This window comes from Larus michahellis, chromosome 7 (assembly GCF_964199755.1).
Source record: "Larus michahellis chromosome 7, bLarMic1.1, whole genome shotgun sequence".
Classification (NCBI taxonomy): domain Eukaryota; kingdom Metazoa; phylum Chordata; class Aves; order Charadriiformes; family Laridae; genus Larus; species Larus michahellis.
Window position 1 is genome coordinate 25964250 of NC_133902.1, and position 15910 is coordinate 25980159.

A 15910-nucleotide genomic window follows, 5' to 3' on the forward strand; every position below is an offset into this window, starting at 1 on the left:
AGGTAACATGGAATCTAGAAGGTATAACATTACATGCTGAAATTGCAAGCTGTGGCAGGAATCTCAACAGTTAGGGACAGATCCTGACTTTGCAAGGTCTATTAGAGGGTGTAAAATACTAGTTGACTTCTCTGACCCAGCAGTATTTACCCAGCTAAAGCAGAATCCATACACCCCTGCCTTCTCCAAACCCAAGTCTGTCACAATGAACTTCTGGCTGAACTTGATCTTAATCTACATTATTCACCTGAAATGCTAAATATAATTTTCTCCACTAAATTGTGCACAACTGGGTCTTGTAACTAGAAAATGAAACTCAAAACCATAAATGCAAATGAGCTTTTCATTTTAAAACTGCAATTTCCTTTTCTGATGTACTGTACCACTTGTCCATGAAGTTTTGTCTTTTTCGGAAAATGACATTTTCCTATGGCGTGTGAGTTTCATAGGGTTGCCATGGCAACTGGGCCTCTCTTTCTCCCTCTTTCTCTCCGTCTCCAAGTCTTTCACCTTGAGAGGAAAATGGTTGTCATTTACAGGGCATAATTTTGCAGGTTAAACTTTCTATGATCACTCGGATAGTGATGAAATACAATCGCAGAGTTCAGGGACAGGGGAAAAGGGGAGAGTGCTCATGTATTTCTAAAGGTGACAGTCAAATCCTTCACTGTCTTTTACCCTCACTTTAGGTGCAGGGGCAAAGGGTGCAAGTCTGACATGCTGAGTAAGTGACCCGGGCGCTCTGGTTTACGGCATGTTTACATGGCATAGCAAACAGGCTCCAACTTCTCCTGCCCTTGCTCCAACAGGGGATGCGCTGAGCCAGACCTGCTTCAGGGACACGGTGCTGCTTGGTGGCAAACTCACAGATCCCCCAGGAGCCAGGCAGCCCAGCCACAGCCCAGCCGCAGCGGAGGCTGCCCTCTGGGAAGGGGGAGAGGGGGCTGCTTGCCCACAGCAACCCTGATGGCCGAGCAACACAGAAGGGTGGGGAGCACAGGAAAAGCCTCAGAGAGCAGAGAAATGCCTTCGTAGCTAGGAAACAGGGCTCAGTGTTACTGTATTACCAGCCAAGGTTAAAGCGAGCCCTCATAAGGTAAGAAGAGAGGATTGCCTCAGAAAACAAAGCATTATTTTGAACAACTTATTGACTTAGTCAGCCCAGCTGAAGGAACGTACCAGAGGAAATGGGGGCTGGAGAGAGCCTTCCCCTTGCCTAAGACTGGTTTGTTTTAGTCTCCATACAGGGGGCACGTGTGTCACAAGCTGTATCCTGTAAGAAGAAAAAAAAAAAAGCTATAAGCCCAGGCAACAGCGCAAAGTGGATGCACTTGGAGCGGCTGCACTGAAGGAATCGGACACTAGTAACGGTGTACCCAGCTATGGGGGCCTTGCCACGGACACATGACATAGCTGCATAAACAAGTCTAGAATATGATGCCCTAAACTCAGGGACAAAATCCCTTCTCAATCTGCCGTCCACTTAGGTAGATTGTTTGCCCAATAAAATCTGAAGTATATTTAATAAACAGTTGTTTATATAGAAAGTATCTTAAGGGAAACTGAAAGGCAGCAGCACAAGCAAAAGACCTCCTGCTTTTATGGCCAACCTGAAACAAGAAAAAACGGCAGTCCTTATTGTAAGTGCAATCTTTAAGGTTTCAGCCAGAGGAGGCTGAGATGGGTTTGGATAAGTTTCAGATAATCATCTGAACCGCTGAATGTTTGCCAGCATTAGCTGAGGTTTACCAACCACTCACTTTAGCCCCTGCAAAAAAATTAGCTAATGTATGTAAATGCTTGAGGAATGATTAGTCAGGAGGTGTCATTTTAGTAGCACATATTTAGCAGGGAGAAAAATGGATGTTAAAGAGGAGGCTATTTAGCAAATGAGTGCTTGAAAGCTAAAAGCAGTAGTAAAAAGTTCACTGGTTTTTTTTTTTTTTTTTGCACTACCAGTTTCACCTGTTGGAAGCTGTGCAACTTTATATTCTCTGTGTTAGAATATCCACCTCAATAGAGGAGGGTTTTTTCAGCTTTTAATGAATAGCACTGCTGTGTGCTGCATGATGTGAAATGAAGAGGTTTGAAAAAGGCTTTGCAGGAACACTACATTGCACTTTTACTTGAAACACCTGATACGTTTTCCAGCTGTTTGCTACAGATGTTGTACATATGCTTAAAGGTCACTGTTCATTTGAGAGCATCCATAGCCCCACTATCATTTAGATAACAAACAAACATCTCATGCCAGGATAAAGTGTTTTAAATACAAAGTGTTACAGAAATAAAAAAAGTCTAATCAGATGAGGAACAGAAAACAGGTAACTCTGAAGAGAGAACCCGTGTAATATTTTAACTGTTGTCCCAGCTTTAGAGTGCTGGGACTGGTCCCATGGGAAGAGACCTTGTAGATGGCACATTAGGAGGTGGAGAAGCTGCGCTGCCTCATGGCTCTCGCTCCTATGGCCGCCCTGTCACTGAGAGAGCTACCTAACCACATCGCCCTGATGAGGTCAAGCGCCTGGCCCCACTCAGTCCGCTCCAAAAAAACAATCATCTGCCTTGTAAGCTACCATGAAATGGGAAAATAGTCACTCTCTCAGAAGAATAATGAGACTTTGAGATATGAAATTTTAAGATTGCTATGATATTCAGGGGGGAGGGATGGGGAAGAAGAATCAGACTGGGATCATTCTTGAGTTTCTGAAAAACTCAAAGCGCAGAAGGTGCTCAGTTCAGTGCCGGTTCCTGTGAGAGAAAGAGGAAAAATACAGTGTAGCCTGGCTGTAACGTGCTATTTGCCTTCAGCAGTAGTGCAAACCATTACAAATAAAAGACATAAATTTAATCCTGGGATTATTTTTTTCTTAATTATGAAACTTGTCCTATAATTGGGAGCAATATCTTTTGAACTACATAATCATGTAAAACTGAACGCTAAGACTTTCAGATGTTGATGTTTGAGTTATCAGCAGATAGTGCTTAAGACTGGCCCCCAAATGACCTCCAAGAAAATTAATGAGGAAAATTATACTTTTAGTAGTCCCAGATTAATTTTTGAAAACTAAATTACAACTCACAGGTATTTACCTTGGGGTATTTGGTCTTCATATTCTGGTGCAGCCTAGGTGAATTCCTATCACAAAAAGTGCCCTTTTCCTTGAAACACCCTGTCTGCCTCTGTTCTCTGCATCCAGTCACCTACAGATCTGGTCAGGAACAGCTTGTACACAGAGAAAAGTGAGCAAGTTACGGTACTTCCATAATAGCCCCTTATCCAACTGGCAGTTTATGAGAGGTTTCATAAACCTATTTACTTCAGGTATTTATTCAAATACAGTGGTACATTAGCAAGCTGTCACAGTACTTAAAGGTATCTCTCAGCTGCATATAAAGGAAGTGCACATAATTACCATTTGTTTCTTTATGGTGTTTTATTACAAGAAAGTAGCACAAACTGTCCTGGGTTCTGTTGCAGAATACAAATTCTTCTCAATATACTGGTGAGTAAGTCAGAAATATTTTATGATTCCTCTCTCTTGGTGAGCCCATTAAGCATTTTGGGGTATGTTTTTCTTTCCTGTTGAAGACATCTGGTTCTCCTTAACAGATGAAAGCTCATGCTCTTTAGATTAGGTACATTAATTTTTATTCCCCAAACTTGTCAACAGATGCACATACTGGTCTGACCATCATGTCTAGATTATGCTTATAGCCAGCTTTCCACAGGCTCAGGGTGACTTTGGGTTTGTCACTTCACTTTCCCTTCTCACATCCATAGACTCAGGCTGTCCAGGCTTCTTTCCACAGAATGATAGGTGTTGGAAGGGACCTCTTGAGATCATCTAGTCCAACCCCCTGCCAGAGCAGGGTCACCTAGAGCAGGTTGCACAGGAACGCGTCCAGGAGGGTTTGGAATGTCTCCAGAGATGGAGAGCCCACGACCTCTCTGGGCAGCCTGTTCCAGTGCTCTGCCACCCTCAGGGTAAAGAAGTACCTCCTCATGTTTAGGTGGAACTTCCTATGCTCAAGTTTGTGCCTGTTACCTCTTGTCCTGTCCACGGGCACCACTGAAAAAGGACTGGTCCCATCCTCCTGACACCCACCCTTTAAGTATTTATAAGCATTCATAAGATCCCCCCTCAGCCGTCTTTTTTCCAGACTAAAAAAAAGACCCAAGTCCCTCAGCCTTTCTTCATAAGAGAGATGTTCCAGTCCCTAATCACCTTTGTAGCCCTTTGCTGCACCCTCTCCAGCAATTCCCTGTCCCTCTTGAACCGGGGAGCCCAGAACTGGACACAGTACTCCAGGTGTGGCCTCACCAAGGCAGAGTAGAGGGGGAGGATGACCTCCCTCGACCTGCTGGCCACACTCCTCTTGATGCACCCCAGGATGCCATTGGCCTTCTTGGCCACAAGGGCATATTTTCACTCATGTTGTGCCAGTCTACTGTATTTGCAATATAACTTCCTTTCTTGAATGTGTTTGTACAGAAAAATGAGGCCATCATCTCAGCTAAGATTCCTCAAAACTAGCATGATACCAATAAACAAGCAAGTCACTGTGTATTGCTCCAAGGGAAGCTAATTGATAAGCATTCTGCATTTGATTTCTGATGCTCCTTCAAACAAGGTTGCGTTGCTTTGTTTTGCTTTTTAAAAACAAACAACAACAACAAAAAAACCGAACAAACTCCCCAAAACCTAACAAGCTGTAGTTGTGTATTAGTGGAGTTTTCTACAGTTGCCCTTTCACTGAGTTAAGAATGATGGCATGAGGACTGGTAGGTGCATCCTACCAGCCAGGAGAGATAGCTTGTGTTTCTGATCTGCTGCTGCCCCAGCCCCGAGGAGATACAGGGCTCAGTCTTTTGATAAAAGTGGATGGAAAGCCATTTTCACACAATTACTCTGAGCTGAGAAAAAAAAGGAAAAGTTCTTAGACTGGGAGTGAAGAGATAAAAGGTCTGAACTTTCTAGTAGTCATAAAGAAAAGCAGCTAAAGGCAGCCAGCCAAGAGGAGATACTAAAGAGGACACTGAATGTCATGCAAATGCCTGTATTTTTGCAATGTATCTCACATGGAGAAAAGCTCTTACAGGTTTTAAAACATGATGATTTAGGGAAAACATGGTAAAGTTTCCTATTGATTTCTGACTTTAAAATACATATTCAAAAGAACGCAGAATATTCACTGTACAGAGGAAATCTTCATTGCTTCTTCTGAGCTTTTGGGTCATCATTTCTCAGTGAAATCCAATAAATGAGGAAACGAGTGAATGAATTTATGGAAGACTGATGTCTAGTGCAGCATCTACTACCAGCTCTTTGGTACCCTGAAGCAAACTTGAGCTTCAAGCAGCCTAAAGAATGAATGCAGGATACTGGCGTAGAAGAGCACCCTTTGTCTGTTATATGGATCCAGAATTTGCATCAGGGGAAAGGAAGGTTAGTAGGCTATTCCTTCAGGCCACTTGCAGCCCATATAAATCAGTCTTGTTCACATGAAGCACAATAAATATTGTGTTAATTGTCAAAGTTACTGCACTGCTTTCTGCTGTTCTTGCATACTAAGCTGCAACATCCTAAGATGGAGATGTTAGCTCTGCTCAAACTACCAATCCCAAGAACAGGGTGATCAAATTTTCAATGAGAATGCACTGTTCATTTGCAAAATTACCTTGACTTGTGTAAAAAAAAAAATGCACTCTAGCTGCACAGTTGTAATTCTTGGTGGCTTTCCCTTCAAATGCACCTCTCTGTGGGCACAGCGAGTTATTAAACTACATTTATTAAACAAAACAAAGGCTTAATTACAGGAAAAAAATATAAGTTGGCTATGATTGGGAGGTTTACACACTTAATGTGTTCGTTCACAGTGTTGTCCACTGTACTATTGGTCATACAACCCCACCCCGCCTCACATTAATTCAGTCACATTTGCAGAGTAAGCAATGCCACAGAGGCATTTGGTGGTGCCCAGCCACGGCTAAGCAAAGCTACCTGATTTATCTTCACTCCCAGTCAAACCCCAATCTGTTCCCTCTTTTGGTCACTGTAAATTGATGCTGGAGGCTCTCCTTCTCTTGTCAATATGCATGTATTTGATCCGTAGCTGTATTACTGTGATCATGACTCTCTACATCTCTGGATGAGGAAAATGGAATATACCCACTGCAATTCCATAAATAGCAGTAAATGTTCTTTTTTGCCTTTTTTTTTTTTTTTAGAATGCTTTTGGAAGTGCTTTGCTTATTCCATTCAGAAGCATTTTGAACATGGCAAGAAGTGACTATCCTGGAAAGATTATTTCTAAGCCTCAAAGCTCTTGTTAAACACTCAGTGTGAAGATAAAGCAATGACTGAAAATATTATGATTTGATCACCTCTAGCTATGTTTTTAAGGGTCACACAGTGATTTAGCAGAAGGGTTCCCATTGTGCTAAGAAACACTTAAAACATTTGCTTGGTGGGTAGGCAAGTGACCTTCAGGACCCATCTGAGGACCAGACAAGGCACAAAAGCTAAGCCATGGCAGCAGGAAGCTGACAATCCGGGGGTGCACATGTTTAAACAAGTTTCACTTATTAAAAGAAAAATGTAAGCTTCTTTTCTGTGACATGTACTGCACAGACAGAGTCCTGTGATTACATGGTGTGCCAGCGTACCCTAATCTCCACCAGCAAAAGGAAATAGGTCAGCAGTACAATTAGGACCAAAGAGGTGTCTAGCCTCCTCAGCTTGAATTCCTCAGGTGACACCTGCAGATTACTTGAGCTTTAGGCACAGATAATACAGGCTGTCACTGCAGTATAAAGAGAAGTAGATCTGAGATACCGCCCAACAAAATTTCAAGCAACTACCTGTCAGTTTGCTGCATTGTACTGACCGTGACATTCTTGACTATTGCTCACAAAAGAAAACAACTTGCTCTTTCATTACTACCCATAGCCATGGGCAATGAAACACCAAGGGCAGGCTTATAGAGGTATTTATTTGGTCTTCATCTCAGATGGAGTAACAAATATTTGAATTTTATTACATTCCTGTTTTTAATACTGAAAGGAAGTAGAGTGTATAGTTTCTAATAGACAAGGAGGAAGCCACTGAATTTTCATGTGTTGAAGACACGACAGTTGAGAAACCATAGGAAGGCACAGGAGTGCAAATATAGAGCGATGACAAGAAAGCAGCAAATAATAAGGAGCAAGCTAGCAGACAGAGGAAAAACAGACTCTTCAATAGCTAAAGACTAGCTAAGATACAATAATTTGAGTGGGGAAGAAGACTTTGAGGATCTCTTAATTAAAAAAAAAAAAGCCTCTGCGTATGGCAAAAGCTGATGAGAAAAAAACATAGGAAAATGAAATTTTAAGAGTTCTATTTAAGCTTTTTTGTATTTTTTTAAAATATATATAGGCCTCATTTTAAAACGTAAAGCCTGCTGATACGGTGTTTATGATAACCTTATTTATGATAACCTGATAGCCTTAAGATAAGGAACACAACCATATTTAGTTAGATCTATCTTCTATTAAGCAAATAGAAGAAATGTTTATGACTTCTAGACTGCCTCCCCTGCTTAAAGGAAAATATTAAATATTTTAGTGACTTTTTGTTGCACTGAAAGTGTTCATGGTTACTGTCAAATGGATCTTCATGTAGAAGTACTGAGTTCATTCATTGAAGGTGATGAGCATACTTAGCTGCCTGCCAGTCAGGCTAAAATGAAAAAAAAAAAAAAAACACCATTGTGCTCCTATAATGGATATGGCAGATTAAACAAGAGAAGCTATTCACCAAGGTACAGCTTGACAAGGCCTTTGTAGACGATGAGTCAGGTTTTGGAGAATTAAGTACTCCCAATTGCACCAGGACAACAGAGTCCATTTTTCTTCTCTGAACTAGTTTCTGATTTAGGGAGCTAATAATTGTGCTCATAAAAGGTCCAGTTGAGAGGTGACTTGTATGTACAGTATTGAGAAGTGGCACACACCTCTTTCAGGTTGATGACTGTGACTGCAAAAAAGCATCAGTCAGGCCCTGATGACTGGATCTCCACAGAAGGAGGAGATAGTTAGGGTTAGCACCTGTCCTATGGATGTACTGCTGTTAGAGACAATTTAAAATGTTTCGAAAATATGGAGAAGTAAAGGAAGGCTACATGTGAAATAATAATGAAATGAAATAATGTGTGAGTAGAGAAATCAAGCGGATCATGAGAGTAAATGGAAACCAACCAGGAATTTCCTTTAGAAGCTGTCACTTCAGGAGGTCTTTACACCCCCCAAAGAAAGTGGAGTCCAACTGCTTAATTACCTTTTACGATCTGGATGCAAACCACTACCAATCCTTGCCTATTTGACCTGGCATTTTCATTTCTCACATTTAAGCAGACAATACATCAGAATTGTTTTATTTAGTATCGCCAAGACCTCAAACTCCCTGGCCATGAAAGGAAAGAGAAATGTTTGCTGCCACCCAGAAAGCCTTCCCTACTTTGCCAAATTAGTCCCTCTGTTAATTGCTAAGAGGCAGAAGGTTGCAGAAGTTAACCACTAATGCTTTCTCAGTCCATTTAATCAGGAAAGGGTCATATTACAGCTGAAATAAGATGTTCTTCTCATTAAGGCAGTGAATTTCAGACTAAGATTAAATTCTTGATCCAGGCACAGATTTGTCACAGAGGGCAAATCAATTAAAATTTCTGTTACCCACCAGTAAATGGGATAATTATTTGTTCTCCAGACCTTTCTGTGTTTGCCAATTAACCCACGTTTATTTAGACTGCAAGTTCTCGAGGAGAATGTCTGCACTTAGCCTGTGCACGTCTATGATGTTGGGGCCTTAACATCATTTGGGATCAAGCCAGAGTAACGCTTTTAGTATGTGCCAGACAGCAGCAGAAAATTTAAGCAAAATACATGTCCTCAGCTACTTCTCATTTTATTTATATGACCCAAAGAACAAAATTTAGGATAATTATAGGAAAAAGCAAGGCTATTGACCATAACCAGAAACAGAGGTAATGTTCTGATGACTGATGGTGATGGTCTAGATTATAACCGTAACTATAACTGACAGTACATGAAAAGAACACAAACCAATTAATTTTTAATCTGTTTCCTGTTAAATTGTTAAGCTATTTTACAAAACCAGATTTCATTATTGAATTAGACGGGGAAAAGTATAATGACAAGATTAAAAAAAAAATACAGTCTCCACTTTGAGTTCAATAATCTGACATCATCTGAGTAGCAAAAACCTGGAAATATTTTTGAGGATGCCACAGAACAACTGAGCTTAGTACAGAAGGCAAAATCTTTCTGTGCAGATCCAGATTCTGTGTCAAAGCCAAAAGAAGGTAAATTCTCCTAATCAAAGTTACAAATTGACCTAATTAATTTTATAATTAACCTTGATAATTGAAAGGAAAAAGGGTGACCTTCACTGGGTTTGTTCAGTGTTTAGTTTCAGACTATAAGCAAATTCATTCCTGCTAATAAGGCCACTACTCCCAAATGTTGATGGGATAAAGTAGAAATTAATTAGCACATGCAAATGAAGACTACTTTTATATACTGTACCATAGTTCCTAATTTATTCTTCCAAAATATAGAGCTATTTTTATATTAAGTTTTGAATATACTATGTTTTAGTCATGTACTTCTAATGACTCATAGTAGTCATTAGACTTCTATGAGAAAGCCTATCTAAATAAACAAGCTCTCTAACAATAAGGTTAGTATTTACTTAGACTACATCTTTAAAACAAACAATTCCATAACTGTTTTTGGTCAGTGATCCTTTTTGGAGTAAATTTTGCAGTACTTAGTCCCTTAAGATTTAGGCCATCTCACCTCAAGTTGAAAGGTAAAAAAGCTGATTCATTTGATTTAGGATTGGATAAAATAACAAGATTCCATTAAATGTACAGAGCAATGATCTTCTACGTCTGCATACAAATCACTGCCTACCACCTCGTAGGGCAAATAACCTGCAGTAAGTTTTAAACTACCTTATATTCCAGCTTGAGTGACTTCCTGTAAGGGCTTTGAAGATCAAGTCTTGTGCTGGAAACCAGAATCGTGTCTCGCATAGGCTGTCCACTAACTTCTGGGAATGGAGTCATCTCCCTCCCTATGTTGTGGCAGTCTGACACTTTAAAAGGTAGGGGGCAAAGAAAAATTCAGCTGCTCTAGCAAATGTTATCATACTTATCCAAAAACCTGTCTAAGAGGTTTATAAAACATGTCATCACAGTGTTTTGAATCAGCAAGTGGCAGAGTGCTCCTAAAATGGGCTTGAGGTGATGATCTTCCTAAGGAAGGGGCAAGAAAGTGGTGTGCTCCCCTTAACTGCATCTAACCCATGGGGTTTCTACAGGAATATTCAGTACAAGATCCAACTGGTATAAGAGTAGCAGAATAACTATAATACTTGCTCATATCCAAAACGTTTTACCTTGAAACTAATAACTGCTTTTTAATGCTATCTTTGAGAGGAATGAAGTTGGGGCAGGAGTGGAAATGGAGCACTGGAAATACTCCAAGTTCCCACAACTGTCTTTTTATTTTTTTATTTCTCTTGGTTGCTGTGCAATGCCTCTTGCCTGTGTTAGAATAAAATTGCAGTCCTGGGATAAAAGAGCAATAACAAAGCATTGCAAATCTGCTAAGAGTGGCTGCTGAAACTTTCTATTCTTTACATTTTTATTTTAAACTGACAGAACTGAATTGCAAACACAGGGTGCTTACATCTAGGTAAAGATAGTCCTACTTGGACAGAAACTGCCAGAACGATGCAAGTTTTCACCAGGAATGACCTGCTAACATCTGCTGATCCACATATTTATCCATTAATTGATCTTCTTTTGCATATTTCTACTTCAGATGTCATTTTCCCAAATTCTTTCTTAAAATCTGCAATCCAATTGGAAGATACCTGCCTTGGTGAGAGGAAGCAAGTGCCACCCTTGCACACACCACAAGCAACTGTGCTCAGAGGACCCAGACGCTGGAGCTCCGTGGTGTTCCCCAACGGTGCTCCGCGGTTGCATCTACGAACAAGCACCAAGGTGGGAGGGGACAGAGGAAGCGCTCCATGTAAATGGCTCAGCCCTGATTTCCTCTCTTTCCTACAGGTATCAGACAGGAGAACAGGGGAGTGAAAGTTTATAGGGGATCAGCCAAAAAAAGAAGTCAGATTTAAAAAAAATCTCTGCAACTTACCTGTCTCACAGTAAATCAGGGGAGACAGTAAATGCAGGCCCCACTGTGAGACTGACAGTTTTTTAATAATTATCTAAGATGTCCTGGTTTGAGGTAAAACAGAACCAACTTTCTGTTCAGTAATTTTACTTCTTAGCTAGGCCTCTTACTCTCTGAAATTAACAGCATGTTGTGTCTAAAATGGTTCGTTCAGAGTGTGCCAAGGAATGGTATGCAGAGAGGCTCTTGCTTATACTTATTGCTATAACAACCAAGGTCAGCTAATTTCGTTATTTGCCCCGTTGGAAGGTCAGAAATGGAAAAGTGTAGAGCGGTCCCACCTGCAGGGAGGAGCAGACAGGACAGGTGACCCAAAACTGACCAACAGGGTATTCCATCCCATCTGCCCCATGCTCAGTGTAAAAGCTGAGGGATCAAAGGGTCAGCTCTCTTCCTTCAATGGCTGACGTCTGAGGAGGACCCTGTCTGTTCATCTGCCTTTGATCCCGATCCGTGTGCTCCTGACTCCATCTCTGGAACCCAGTTCCCACTCGTCACTGAGTCCAGTCTGGGACTTCCCCAGTGCCTGCCAGTGACATCACCCTGGGAGCTTAATTCAGTTTTGTGCATCCTGTATCTATTTCATTCTTTCCTTTTTATTTTATTTTTAATATTTCATTAAAGTAGTTTAGTTTCTTCTAAACTCGTAAATCTCTTTTCATCTCTCCTCCTCCTCTCCATGCCCGAGAAGCTAGGGGGGGAGCATCTGTCACCGGCCATTGGCCAATTTGGCCAAAACCACAACACAAGGCTATCTCCTTCTGAAGTAAAAAAAAAAAAAAAAAAAAAAAAAGCTCTAAAGCTCTATCAGAGTTCCTGATACCTTAATAAAAAAATATAAAATTGTATAACTCATTTGTCCACATTCCTCAAAAGCCATTTAAGTACTGTAAAATGGATGCCTATACTTTTATGCATCAAGGACAGTCTTATGCACCAGAAGTAATCCTGGAACAGAACAAAAGAAAAAAAAAACCAAAGAACAACAGTGTTTTGCTTTAGGGACTCTAGTGGTTTAACCCCAGCTGGAAACTAAGCACCACACAGCCATTCACTCACTCCCTCCCCCAGCAGGATTGGGGGAAGAGAATTGGAAGGGTGAAAGTGAGAAAACTCATGGGCTGAGATAAAAACAGTTTAATAATTGAAATAAAATTAATAACAAAAAAATAAATTGTAATGAAAAAGGAAAATATAAAAGAGAGAGAAATAAAACCCAAGAAAGACAAGTGATGCAAATTAAAACAGTTGCTCACCACCAAACAACCGATGCCCAGCTAATTACCGAGCAGCAGCTCCCCAGCCAACCTTTCCCCTACTTTATTGCAGGTCATGACATCATATAGTATGGAATATCCCTTTGGTCAGTGGGGATCAGCTGTCCTGGCTGTGCCTCCTCCCAACTTTTTGTGCATCCCAAGCCTGCTTGCTGGCAGGGCAGCATGAGGAGCAGAAAAGGCCTTGACTGTGTATACACTGCTCAACGATAATGAAAATATCCTTGAATAATCAACACTGTTTCCAGCAGAAATCTGAAATATAGCCCCATATTAGCTGCTATGAAGAAAATTAACTCTACTCCAGCCAAAACCAGCGCAGGGACTTATTGGGGCAGATGTAGGCAGTATGTAACGATGGCCACTAGCGTTTTTACATTCTTGTTTCTAAATAACAAGAAAAGCAGGCAAAATTGCCTTCACCCTGAAGTACTGCACCCATCTCTCCTGCTCTGTAATTCACAGTTAGTGCTGGCCAATCAGAGCGTGGTGTGTGGCGGGTGTTAGTCTGTTAATTATTTTGGGTTGAAGAATTATTAGGGCACACTTCAGATGCTCTTAAAAACAAGAGAGGCAACTCTAGGTTCTGAAGAGCCTCTTAGGGTCCTTGGTTTCAGCACCGAGGGAATTCCATGGCCAAAGGTGTAAGCCCCAGCAAATTCTTGAACCAAGCACCATCTACCAACTAGGTGTTTACCTGTGCCTCTAGGCTTACTGTGACGTGTAGTATTTTGAGAAACCCTGGCCTTCAGGAATAACTCCTATCCATGCACGCGCTACAGCATGGAACAGACTGCTGCAACTCCAACCACCTGTACTGGATGGTCACGCTATTGTATTTCCATGAGGTATGAGCATGGCAGTTATATGGATGGAGTCACCAAGAGCTGGGGTGAATAAATTGGGGGCTAGGGGAGGCTATTCAAGGTGTTACTTAAAGAAGAGAAAAGTCTTTAATACTTGTATTAGTAAATCAAATGCTTCAGAAATATGAATAAGAATAAACAAGCAGCTGCAGAGTGTCTGCCAAAGCTGCAGCCTACTGTACTAAAAAGCAAAAGATATCTGAGGTATGAACTTCCTATATTTATTTCAGCTCTGTGTTCATCATACTGCATCCATAATACAGTATCATATATACAATAGCACTCCTGACTGCATCACACCCGCTTGGGTACGCAAGAACACAAAAAAAAGCGCTACTCAGAGCAAGCAGTAGATCAGAGTCCCTAACAGGAGAATCAAATTCATATTATACTTTATTTTACATCTTCTCTATTTAGTCTCTTTCTAACATCTGTAATTGCTACTGATTTTTATTATTGATATTTTAAATAATACTAATTCTAAAGCACCTGTACAATCCAACCCTGGTTCTTAGCATGACAGTGTAACAGAAGAGTTACAGTTTGTTCAAGTCTCTTCTGCAAAACCAGACAGCAATGGCTGCACATCCAGTGTGTAAATAGTTACAGTTTCATTTTTATTTATTCTACCATGGTATTCATCAAGCCATTTGTTTTTAATTATTGAGCTAAAAACCATGGAATATGTTTCATACAAAATTCAGGGTATCTTATTTTTATTTGCCAAAGCTGTGAACAGTTGTTGCTTGAAACACACAATACCGTATACCTTAGCTTACCTGAAAGGTGGAAAGCAGCTTCAGCTTTCACATTAAACTGACAGGAACAGGAGAAGCTGGCACTTTACTGGTTTAAATCCTTCTCAAACCGCAAAGCTGGTAGCTTATGTACTCAATCAGCTAAATTGTGTTCACATCACCTCAATGTCATTCACCTGGGTAAAGTTATCCCAGCTAGTAATACCTAGGGAGCTGGAAGTCAGGTTTTATTCTTAGATTGCATAATAATATTTCAGTTTTCTACAACAATGAGTTTCATGCAAAGACCTCAAAGTCTCTGAACAACCTTTTAGATAGATAAATATAACTATATCTATAAAGTAGAGGCTCAGAGAGATTTGCTCACCACACCGGGAGAACTCGCCCATGATCACACAGAATGTATTTTATCATTACGATGGCCAGGTGGAATAGAGCACCTTTATAGGCAGACATAAACCATGGAGGTTTTACTATTTCCTGAGAGTGCAACTAAACATATTCTATTTTCTTTTTCTTTCGCATCCTGTGTACCAATTACAATACCCACACTCAGAATTCATTACACTTCTTTTAATTCTCTAGTACAAGGGATCACAGACAAAAGCTGTATCACATCTGGTAGTACTTTGTCAAGAACCTGTGCGATTTTCTTGGTTAGACTACTCAGGGAATTATCTTGGTTTGTGCTATAGAAATTTAGAATTATCCTCTAGCTTTTTTTAAAATGCTTTACAATGATCTACCTACAGCCAACAGCTGGTTTCCAATGTGACTGCCAGTTTCAATGAAGAATCTCTTCAACAGCCTGCGGTATATATTTCTGGTATCGCTACATCCAGATTTACTGAAGCAAATGCAATATTTTTAAGACATATGTCTGTTCATCACTGAAGGCTCATGTAATGAGAAAAAGGAAAGTACAGTGCATTCTACCCCATGCACAACAGCAATACCTATCCTACGAAGAATCTGGAGACCAGTTCTTTACTTCAATTTATAGTATATTTTATCCCTTCCTCTGTTACCTTTAGAAGAAAAGAAGACAGAACTCCATGACCCAATTGTCAAAAGTAGTAAGAAACTTCCCAAGTCACAAAAACCATCCTTTGAAAATTGAATGCCCTGCTCCTTTCAATGACTCCTACCCAAAACACTTTGCAAGTCCGCTCACTTCAATCACCATCTGATGGACAGCCCAGAATCCAGGAGCAGAGGTATTTAAAAGACGGGTAGACATAGTGCTTAGAGATATGGTTTAGTCGTGGTTTTTGTCAGAGTTAGGTTGGTGGTTGGACTAGATGATCTTAAAGGTCCCTTCCAACCTAGGCGATTCTATGATTCTATGATTCTGGCCCTCACACCCATGTCTGTCCAAGAGCTGCCTGCAGCCTGCCTCTGGTCCAGTGGCACATCTGGGAAGGAGGCAGAATCATCCTGACTTACTTTACTGGCAGAGTAATAAATCACAGGGACTAAGATGCCTATTAGCAAGACCCAAAACAAGAGGAAGTTCAGAAGAGTTTAATGCTGCTTTGCTTTCTTTGTACCAGTGTTTTCAATTTTTATCAATGTGTCATTCTCTAAAAAAAAATTATGATAGTCCAGCCTCTAGCTGTATATCAAATTTCCATATCCAAGAAACAAATTTGATTTTCTCATTTATTCGTTGTGGAACTCAAAAAAACAAACAGAAAAAAAGCTCCCAAAGGGTTCACAGACCTCTGGGGATCTAAG

At 40.6% G+C, this 15910-nt stretch overlaps 1 long non-coding RNA gene across 1 annotated transcript; it reads right to left on the reverse strand.

Moving 5' to 3' along the window:
- Positions 1-379: 379 nt before the first annotated feature.
- Positions 380-14255, reverse strand: LOC141746820 (uncharacterized). Its single transcript, XR_012588499.1, has 3 exons — positions 14195-14255; positions 1180-1273; positions 380-510 (listed from the first exon to the last, which is right to left on the reverse strand). It is a non-coding gene; the product is annotated as an uncharacterized LOC141746820 (long non-coding RNA).
- Between the last annotated feature and the right edge of the window lie 1655 nt (positions 14256-15910).